Consider the following 9,813-nt stretch of genomic DNA (forward strand, 5'->3'; position numbering starts at 1 on the left):
AGACCAAGCAATCTCAAGAACACCCCCCCCCCCCCCCCCCCCGCTAGCTCTCAAGCCTCTACAGTACTTGGCCGCCCCTCCGAAGCCACTCCAACGGAATAGCCGGCCAGAGGCGTTGGAGGTGAAGCGCCGGAGTAGTCTAGGGCTAGTCTAGCTCTTCTCCCTTTCTTGTTTAGTAGTTTACCCTTGTGGATATTGGCATCATGCCCATGCTGAGGTGGTGGCGGTGGAGGTTGGGCTACTCCCAGGCGCCGGTGCTACAGCTGCTCGTGGTGCTCCGACGGTCGGAGGCAAGGACGAGCAGCGGCAGGTCGACGTCAACCTCCCCAATAAAGCTCTTCTTCGATCCACCATATCCGGGCGATTTCGTCCTGGCTCCCCCTCTCTTTGGTCACCGCATTGGTGGAGACTGGGAGGGGACCTCCGACGAGGCTACTATTGGCGGATCTTCTGGTTGCAACTCTGGAGTTGTTCTTCTTCGAGCGAATCACGTGGTGACCAAGCTTGTCACCGTGATCCTTGGCCATAAAGGTGGCCCGTCTTGCTCAACCTCCATGGCGGAGTCCCTCATGGTCGGCTACTGGATCTCGACATCGCTGGGGAGTCAAGTGGTTCGTCCCCGACTCTCTAGTGGTAGCCATGGGCTTGATCTTGGCGCTGGACAAGAGCATTCGAGCGGTCTGTGCTCGGGACTCGGCGGAGACGCCTGGAGTCCGTCGGCGGTGGGTGGCAGAGGAGCACTTGGACTTGATTGCTTTTCCTTCCTTTTAGTAAGGGTGCTTTTTGCAAAGTGGAAGGCCTCTTCTTCAAATTATAGGTTTCTCAGGGCAAGAGATGTAAAGGAGCTTTTCTATAAGATGTACCTGCCACATGTTTTAATATAAGAGCTCCACCGGGGTTGTCTGACCCCACTTCTGTGCAAAAAAAAGGATGCTTGGACTATTCCAGCGATGAGATTTCTTACATTGCTCTCTTTTGCTTTGTCAACTTCTGTGGCCAAATTTATGTCGATGAATGATACAATTAGCTTCCTAGTGTCAATTATTTCCCCTATTTTTGGATGGCATGCTTCCCAATTTTTTTTTGTTCCTTTTGTATTGCAGTAAACCTGGATAGAGAACACATGTTATTTTGAAGTTTTTTTGACAATTATTATTTTGAAGTTTCTAAGAGTACATGAGCCGCAAAATCTTCTTTGTACTTGCTCCTATTTTGATTCCTAGTGGAAATAACCCTCTGCACCTGTATATCTGTAGGCTTATTTATTTTCATTCTATCCTCATCGGTTAATGGGGAAGCAAGTGATAGTCTCCATAGTCTGATTTGATCTTCCAGATATTTCCTGATCTCCATTAGGATCCTATATGTTGAACACTGTACATGTTTCTGGCCCAAGTGGCCCAAGCCATGTGTGTGCTGACCTATAAAAGGAGGGAGCTAGAGGAGAGCTAACCCTAAGAGAGAAGAAACAACACCAGCCGCTAGGGACCAAGAAATATGAGGTGAGCTACTGCTCCAACATGGTATCAGAGCAAGGGACAGTGGGGCCTGAAGGGAAGCCGGTTCAGAAAGGGAGTGGTTCTGCGCGGCGGAGAGGAGACGAGGTGGTGTTGCATGCAAGGGGAAGGAGAAGGACAAGCTGGACTGTGTTTCTTGCTGCTACGTGTAGCTGCTCATCCAGGAATGGAGCGGGGGTGGTGGTTTCTCAAGTTGTGTGAGCCTGCTGCTGGTGAAAGGAGGTTGCTGGTAAGCATGCCCCGAAGGTGTTTGTTGTTTTTGTTGGGTGAAGGTGAGAGTGCAGATGGTTGAGTCCAAAGGCCTTGCGGAGGACCTCGAGCAGATCACGCTGTTTCTCTCAAAAGGGAGTGGCTCTGAGGCCATTGTTCCTCGACAAGAAGTGGTTTAGAAGATTGACCTGTCTCCCACGGATATCAAGCTAGAGGGTGTTACTAACTATCTGATTTGGTCTCGGAGGGCAATGTTGGTTGTGGATGAGAAAGATCTAGATGGGTACTTTTTGGGGACTGTCAAAGAACCATGAGACAAGACTAGTGCTGAGGGAAAGAAGTGGAAAACCGTCAACTCTCTGCTTATTGGGTGGTTGTTGAACTCGGTGGTGCCCTCCATTGGCATTCCATGGAGGGGTTGTCCACAGCTGCTGAAATATGGAAGACCTTGTCCATCTAGTACTCTGGTAAGGGCAATGTCATGCTCATTGCTTATTGTGTCTAAGTGTAGAGTATCACAAGAGCTTCACACTTAGCTTAGAGAGCAAAAATGCAGTTAGCACCCCTCATGACTAGTTGCTAGTGCTAAACTAAAATTGACTACTCTAGATGGGAACTTGTGAATCAAATGACTTTGAAAACCTTGAAATGATGAGTCATTCTATTGAAAGTGTTGAAGGTGAATATGAATTTTGAATGACATTGTGAATTTGATAAAAACTGATGGTTGGGTTCGGATGCGATACCATTCCAATTTTAGAGTACCCCACAATACCGAATATGGGTAAGGCTTTAGCTGAAAATTTATGTATCTTAGTATGGGTTCCCTCTGAACAAGTGTCATAGAGGTTATGCTGAGGCTTCCTCCGTTGAAAGTAAAATGACGTGAAAAGAGTTGAATGTCCTACCTAAGCCCTGTGCAGTTCCTAGGATGGAGTTTGACATCACTAGGAGGCCAAGCTCATAGGGGAGGTGCCTATACTAGAGTACGTAAGTGAAAGGTTAATGGTTGATGATCCGCATACTGAGTTATGATGATTCAGGACTATCCCTGATAGATGTAATCAAAAGTTGTGGCACAAGAGTACGACCTCTGCAGAGTGTTAAACTATTCGAATAGCCGCGTCCACGGTCATGGACAGTTGGATGGCCATACTGTTCCGCTACCAGATCTCTTCTAAAAATGAATGGTGACTTGAAATGTGACTTGGACTTGAATCACAATAGAGTGGTGGGAATGACACTAATGTTCCCACTTGAGTAAGTCTAGGGAAATAAAGAGTCTTGATTAGTAAGTGTTAATGAAATAAATCTGGCTTTATGCAAATGAACCTAGAGCTTAGAACCATGCTTAGAGTTGCTAGTACTTATGTTAGTATAGTTTGCGAGTACTTTAAAGTACTCATGGCTGTGTCCCTAGCTTTTCAAATGGCCAGATTATGAAGAGGAGAACCCGTACCCAGATGGTGGACAGCAGGATGTCTACGATAACTAGGACTACCACCTGACGTCAAGCGTTTCCCGTGGAACAGATGGACCGCTACCACGTTTTTTCCGCTGTGTGTTTTGTAATTGATCCTTAGATCAACTGTTGTTGTAAGACTTGGATCATGAGATCCTTTGTTGTAAGACTATTATGTTTTATAATGAATGATGTTCTGTGATATCAATTGTTATGTCTCACAAAAACAATCTTCCTGGGATTGCGATGACTGGCATAATAGGCATCTGGACTTAAAAATCCGGGTGTTGACGGATCTTGATGGGTACTTATTAGGGACTGTCAAAGAACCAGGAGACAAGACAAGTGCTGAGGGAAAGAAGTGGAAAACTGTCAACTCTCTGCTTATTGGGTGGCTGTTGAACTCGGTGGTGCCCTCCATTGGGCGTTCCATGGAGGGGTTGTCCACAGCTGCTGAAATATGGAAGACCTTGTCCATCCAGTACTCTGGTAAGGGCAATGTCATGCTCATTGCTCATATTGATGGGAAGATTCGCCATCTCCACCAGGGGATCATGACAGTGATGGCATATGTGGCAGAGCTACAAGCCCTATGGGCTGATTAGGATAACTGTGACCCTCTCGAACTCTATGATGCAGCCTCCATCGAGTCAGGGCACAAGTGGATAGAACACAGGCATGTTCTCAAGCTTTTGGAGGGGCTAAGTAAGTGCTTTGATGGCAGAAAGGCATCTCTGCTTCACCACACCTCCTTGCCCACTCTTGACGAGGCCATTGTAGTAATGGCTCAAGAGGAGGTACGACTCTCTCTAGAACCAGGAGATGAGAAAGTTGTGTCAGATCCAACGTTTTCCATGACCGAGCGTAGAGAGTGCAAAGAGAATAGGGATTGTTTCATTTGTGGGCAGACGGATCACCTGAAGTGGTACTTCCCAACTCGTGGTGGAGGCGGGGGATATAAAAGAGGGGGAAGTAGCAGGATGGCAGGAGGTAGATGTAGGGATTCGTATCATAGAAAACAAAAAATTCCTACCGCAAGAACGAATAACAAGTGAAGATCTAATCTAGTAGATGGTAGCAACGAGGTGAAGATCAACAAACCCTCAAAGATCGCTAAGCGTTGATGAGATAAATATCGTTGTGGATGTAGTCGATCACTTGCCGCCTTCAAAAGCACGTAGAAGATCTTGACGGTGCCACAATCGGGCAGCACCTCCACACTCGGTCACACGTACAGTGTTGATGACGACATTCTTCTCCCCATTCCAGTGGGCAGCGGATGTAGTAGATCCTCCTCGGAATCCCGCCAGCACGACTGTGTGGTGACGGTGGTGGTGGAGATCTCCGACAGCGCTTCGCCGTAAGCACCGCATGAGAGGATAAAGGAGGGGAGTAGCTAGGGTTTGGGAGAGGGGGCACTTGGGCGCCGGCCTTGGGTGACCTTTGGTGGTGTGGCTCAAGAGGTGGCCAGCCCTCTCCCTCTCCCTCTCTTTATATAGGTGGAACCCCCTAGGGTTTGCCCAAAATTCGAATAAGAGTCCAACTCAAAACCTTCCATATGGGTGAAACCTAGGGGAAGTGGGACTCCTTCCTTTCCTTCTCCCTTGGCCGACCACCATGGACTCCACCTCCCCTCTTGGTTGGCTGCTTAGGGTTGGTGGAGTCCATCCGGGACTCCACCTTCCATGGTGATTTCTTCTGGAAGGTTCTAAAATATTCTAGCTCCTTCCATAAATGCACTGGATCATTTTCAAACTTGGAAAGTGACTCCCTATATATGAATCTTATTCTATGGATCATTCCGGAACTCCTCGTGATGTCCTGGATCCCATCCGAGACTCCGAACAACATTCGAACTCCATTCCATATTCCATATCTACTTAAAATGACATCAAACCTTAAGTGTGTCACTCTACGGCTCGAGAACTATGTGGACATGATCGAGACTCCTCTCCGATCAATAACTAATAGCGGGACCTGGAGATGACTTCATGATCGAAAGAACCATTCACATAAAATAACAATTCCCTTTGTCTCGCGATATTTTACTTATCCAAAGTTTGATCATCGGTATCTCCATACCTAGTTCAACCTCGTTACCAATAAGTACTCTTTACTCGTACCATGATATGATATCCCTTGTGAACCAGTCACATGCTTGCAAGCTAATTAGATATCATTCCACCGAGAGGGCCCAGAGTATATCTATCCGTCATTAGGGTGGACAAATCCCACTATTGATACAAGTGCCTCAACCGTATACTTTCTGAACACTTAATGCCACCTTTATAACAACCCATTTACGCAGTAGTGTTTGGTGTAATCAAAGAATCCATCTAGTGTAATCAAAGCATCCACCTAGGGGCTGGTTATTCCACCGCCGCTGAGGGGCGGAGAACCAGATAGAAAGAAAAGCTCTCCGGCAGGCAGAATTCTGCCGGGGAAATTCCCTCCCGGAGGGGGAAATCGTCGCCATCGTCACCGCCATCGAGCTGGACTTCATCGGGGTCATCATCGCCATCATCTCCACCACCAGCACCATCATCACCGCCGTCTCCATGCCTTCCCTCTGTAACATCTTGGGTTTGATACTTGTCTAGTTCATAGGGGAAATTTGCCCTGTGTTGATTACTCCTTGTAGTTGATGCTATTGAGTGAAACCATTGAATTAAGGTTTATGTCCAGATTTTCATACATCAGTATATCACCTCTAATTATGATCCATATGATCTCTCTTGAGTAGTTAGTTTAGTTCTTGAGGACATGGGAGAAGTCATGATGTTAGTAGTGGAACTGTGTTGAGTAATATGCAATGATTTGGTATTTAAGGTGTGGTGCTATTCTTCTACTGGTGTCAAGTGAACGTTGACTACATGATGCTTCACCTTTATGGACCTAGGGGAATGCATCGTGTATTTGGCTACTAATTGTGGGGTTGCGGGAGCGACAGAAACCCAAACCCCCGTTAGAAAACCGGTGCACGGGGGAGTGTAGGATCTCGAAGTTTAAGGTTATGGTTAAATTTATCTTAATTACTTTTGTGTAGTTGCGGATGCTTGCAAGATGTATAATCACAAGTATGCATTAGTACAAGTATGGGGTAGTGCATTAGCATAGGTTCGCCCACATAACACTTACCAAACTATTGAAGATTATTCAACTATGTGAAGCGAAAGCACTTGATGAAATTTCCGTGTGTCCTCAAGAACGTTTGGTCATCATAAGTAAAACAACCGGCTTGTACTTTGCTCTAAAAAAGATTGGGCCACTCGTTGTAATTATTATTACTGCATTTTATTTACTCGTAGTTTATTTATCTGCAATACCAAATACCCATGCAAACTTGTTTGCTAGTGTTTACAGTGAATCCTCGATCAAAACTGCTCATCAACACCTTCTGATCCTCGTTGGGTTTGGCACTCTTATTTATCGAAAGTACTACGATACACCCCTATACTTGTGTGTCATCAGGGGACCCTTAATTACCACAACTAGCGTAGCATGCGAATTGGTAAGGTAAATGCCATGAGAGATGTCAAAATTGTGCTTCAAGGAAACATCCATATGAGGAACCTTGCCTCACATAGATATATATATATATAAGACAAAATTAATATTCCTAATCAACATACCTAATCTAGTGGTGGATCCTAAACTCCCCAATGACTCTCTACCCTTATTGAATTTCATTTAATTTACTACCATTGAAACGTTGCCAACATAACTATAATTTTTGATACTCCATTCTTGTTTTACACCAATTTCTACATATTTTGTTTACACTTCGTTGCACTTTTATGCATTTTCTGGAACTAACATATTGACAAGATTCCACAGTGCCAGTACCCTGTTTTCTGTTGTTTTGTATTTTCAAAAAATTTGTACAGGAAATATTCTCGGAATTGGACGAAACAAAAGCCAAAATTCCTATTTTACTGTAACAAAAACGGAGTCCAGAGGGCAGACGAAGATGTGCCAGGAGGCGGCCACGCCATGCCTAGGTGCAGGCCACCCCTGGCCGCGTCTAGGGGTGGTGTGGGCCCCTCGAGCGCCCACCGACCTCGGCCTTCGTCTTAGAAATACATCTGATCGGGAAAAACCTAAATACCGGAGCCTCCATCCACGAAAAGTTCTGTCGTGGCCGCCATTGCCGACCCTAGCTCGGGAAGGTTCTGAAGCTCTTCCTGGCACCCTGTCGGAGAGGGAGATCATCACTGGAGGCCTCTACATCGCCATGTCCGCCTCCGAAGTGATGTGTGAGTAGTTCATCTCTTGACTACAGGTCCATAGCAGTAGCTAGATGATTGTCTTCTCCAATTTATGCTTCACGTTTAGATCTTGTGAGTTGTCTATCATGATCAAGATCATCTTTATGTAATGCTACATGTTGTGTTTGGTGGGATCCGATGAATATTGAATACTATGGTTGAGATTGATTATATACTTGTCATATGTTATTTGTGATCTTGCATGCACTACTAGAAAACAGCTTATCAGGGGCGCACCTATTTTGCTTAGCAGTGGCGCACCTAGTAACCCATTTACTAGTGGCGCACCACTATTGGCACTTAGGTGCGCCACCACTATACCATTTGGGTGCGCCATTAATATACCATAAGATGCGCCACTGCTTGTTGCATAAATAAATAAATAAAACACCACATGGGTGGGTTTGGGTGTGTGGCTGACGACGGATCTCGGTGGATCTGAATTGACCGCTTATGAAAGCTACTTTATTCTATTAAATATCAGAGTTATTACAGGACACAAACGAAAAGGTGCAACCAAAGTTTCTAAAATTTGCAGCTAGGACCCTAAGAAAAATACAAAAAAAGCAATCAAATCCAGCCGTTGTGCTCGATTTGGTCGATGCCGACAAAGTCCAGCATTTGCGCTGCAACTTGACGAAGTGGTCGGCGCCCCATTTGATGGCCTGGAGCGCGAGCTCGCCGACGGTCGCGACATTGGCGCTATCACTGCTTGGAGGAGAGGAGCCGGCCGCCAGGGGAGAACCTGGAGGAGCGAGCCGTTGTGCGGCAGCTGGCAGAGCGGCGCAGACCACATGCAGATGCACGCAGTCGCCCTAGGGCACGGGAGGCCCATCACGCGAGGTAGCATCGGCCGCACGTGGAAGGAGAGTATGAGCTGGAGGGCGCTCAGGCCGGCTGTGTCAGAGAGGTGCAGCAGCGGGGGTGGAGGAGTGCGCTACCGGTGTGCATGAGCCGGACGCGGTAGAGGAGCGCAGGGCCCGTGGCCACTGGAGGTGGTGAGGCGCATGGGAGCAGGAGCGGTGGAGCTGCGGAGGCAGCAGGAGATGGAGGGGCCGGCCAGGGCGCTGCCGCGAGGGAGAATGCAGAGGGGAGGCGCCGGAGCTTCGGAGGACGATGGCGAGCTCGGGGAGGTGCAGTAGGCGGCAGAGCCAGTAGATGAGGAGAGCAGGGGCGATTCGGGAAAGAGAACATGGAGATGGGGAGGGGAAAGTAGGAGATGGGGAGAGCGAATGGGGCGGCTATCGGTGGATGGAGCGGACCAGCCGACAAAGTACTCTGCGGGTTTGTGTTTCTTTCTGTGTTGTTGGGGCCGTTGGATGGGTCGTGTGGATGGTCGAGATCGGGTGATACGAGGATCACGGTAGGTGGGCTCTATAGGCTGTTGCTGGCCTCGTCAGATATTGATTCAGATCGAGCCAACTGATGCTTTTGAATAGCAGTGGTGCACCACACACACACAAGCTTATTTATAACCATACACCCAGACTTACCAATGGCGCACCACATATAGGTGCGCCACTGCTATGTTAGATAGCAATGGAGCACCTCTAAGAGGTGCGCCACTGCTAAGTTTGGAGGAGGGGTGGGATCTGGTAGAACTTTAGTAATGGCGCACCTCAAAAGCAGTGCACCACTGCTATATTTGTATCAGTGGAGCACCACTTTTTGGTGCACCACTGCTAACTAGCAGTGGCGCACCAAAATAGATGTGCGCCACTGACACCATTATTACGGCTAGGCCTTTTCCTAGTAGTGATCCTCTCCGTTGCTAGTAGATGCTATGGCGAAGTATATGCTTGTGACTCCAAGAGGGAGTATTTATGCTCGATAACGGGTTCATGCCTCTAGTAATCTGGGAAAGTTACAATACCTTCTAAGGTTGTAGATGCGCTGTTGCTACTAGGGAGAAAACAACGATGCTTTATCTAAGGATAATTTTATTGTTTACTTTACACACTTTGCTTAATGCAATAATCTGTTGCTTGCAACTTAATACTGAAAGGGGTGCAGATGCTAACTGGGAAGGTGGATTATTAGTCATAGACGCAGTTGGATTACAGTCTATGTATCATGTTGTAATGCCCAAATGAATCTCATACTAATCATCTTGTCATGTATCGTCTTTATTTTGTCAATTGCCCAGCTGTAATTTGTTCACCCAACATGTTATTTATATTTATGGAGAGACACCTCTAGTGAACTATTGACCCCTGTCCTTTCTTTTACACTGATAAAACATCTACTGCAAACACCTGTTATGTTTACTTACTACAAACACTGTTCTCTTTATTTCACTGCAAACAAACATCTTTTTCCACCCTATACGGTTAATCCTTTGTTTTCAGCAAAATCG

General features: G+C 46.7%; 1 pseudogene; it reads left to right on the top strand.

The window, feature by feature from the left end:
• Positions 1-203: 203 nt before the first annotated feature.
• Positions 204-8,599, top strand: LOC139835626 (uncharacterized; annotated as a pseudogene).
• Positions 8,600-9,813: the final 1,214 nt, after the last annotated feature.

The sequence above is a fragment of the Lolium perenne genome, chromosome 2 (genome assembly GCF_019359855.2).
Source record: "Lolium perenne isolate Kyuss_39 chromosome 2, Kyuss_2.0, whole genome shotgun sequence".
NCBI lineage: Eukaryota > Viridiplantae > Streptophyta > Magnoliopsida > Poales > Poaceae > Lolium > Lolium perenne.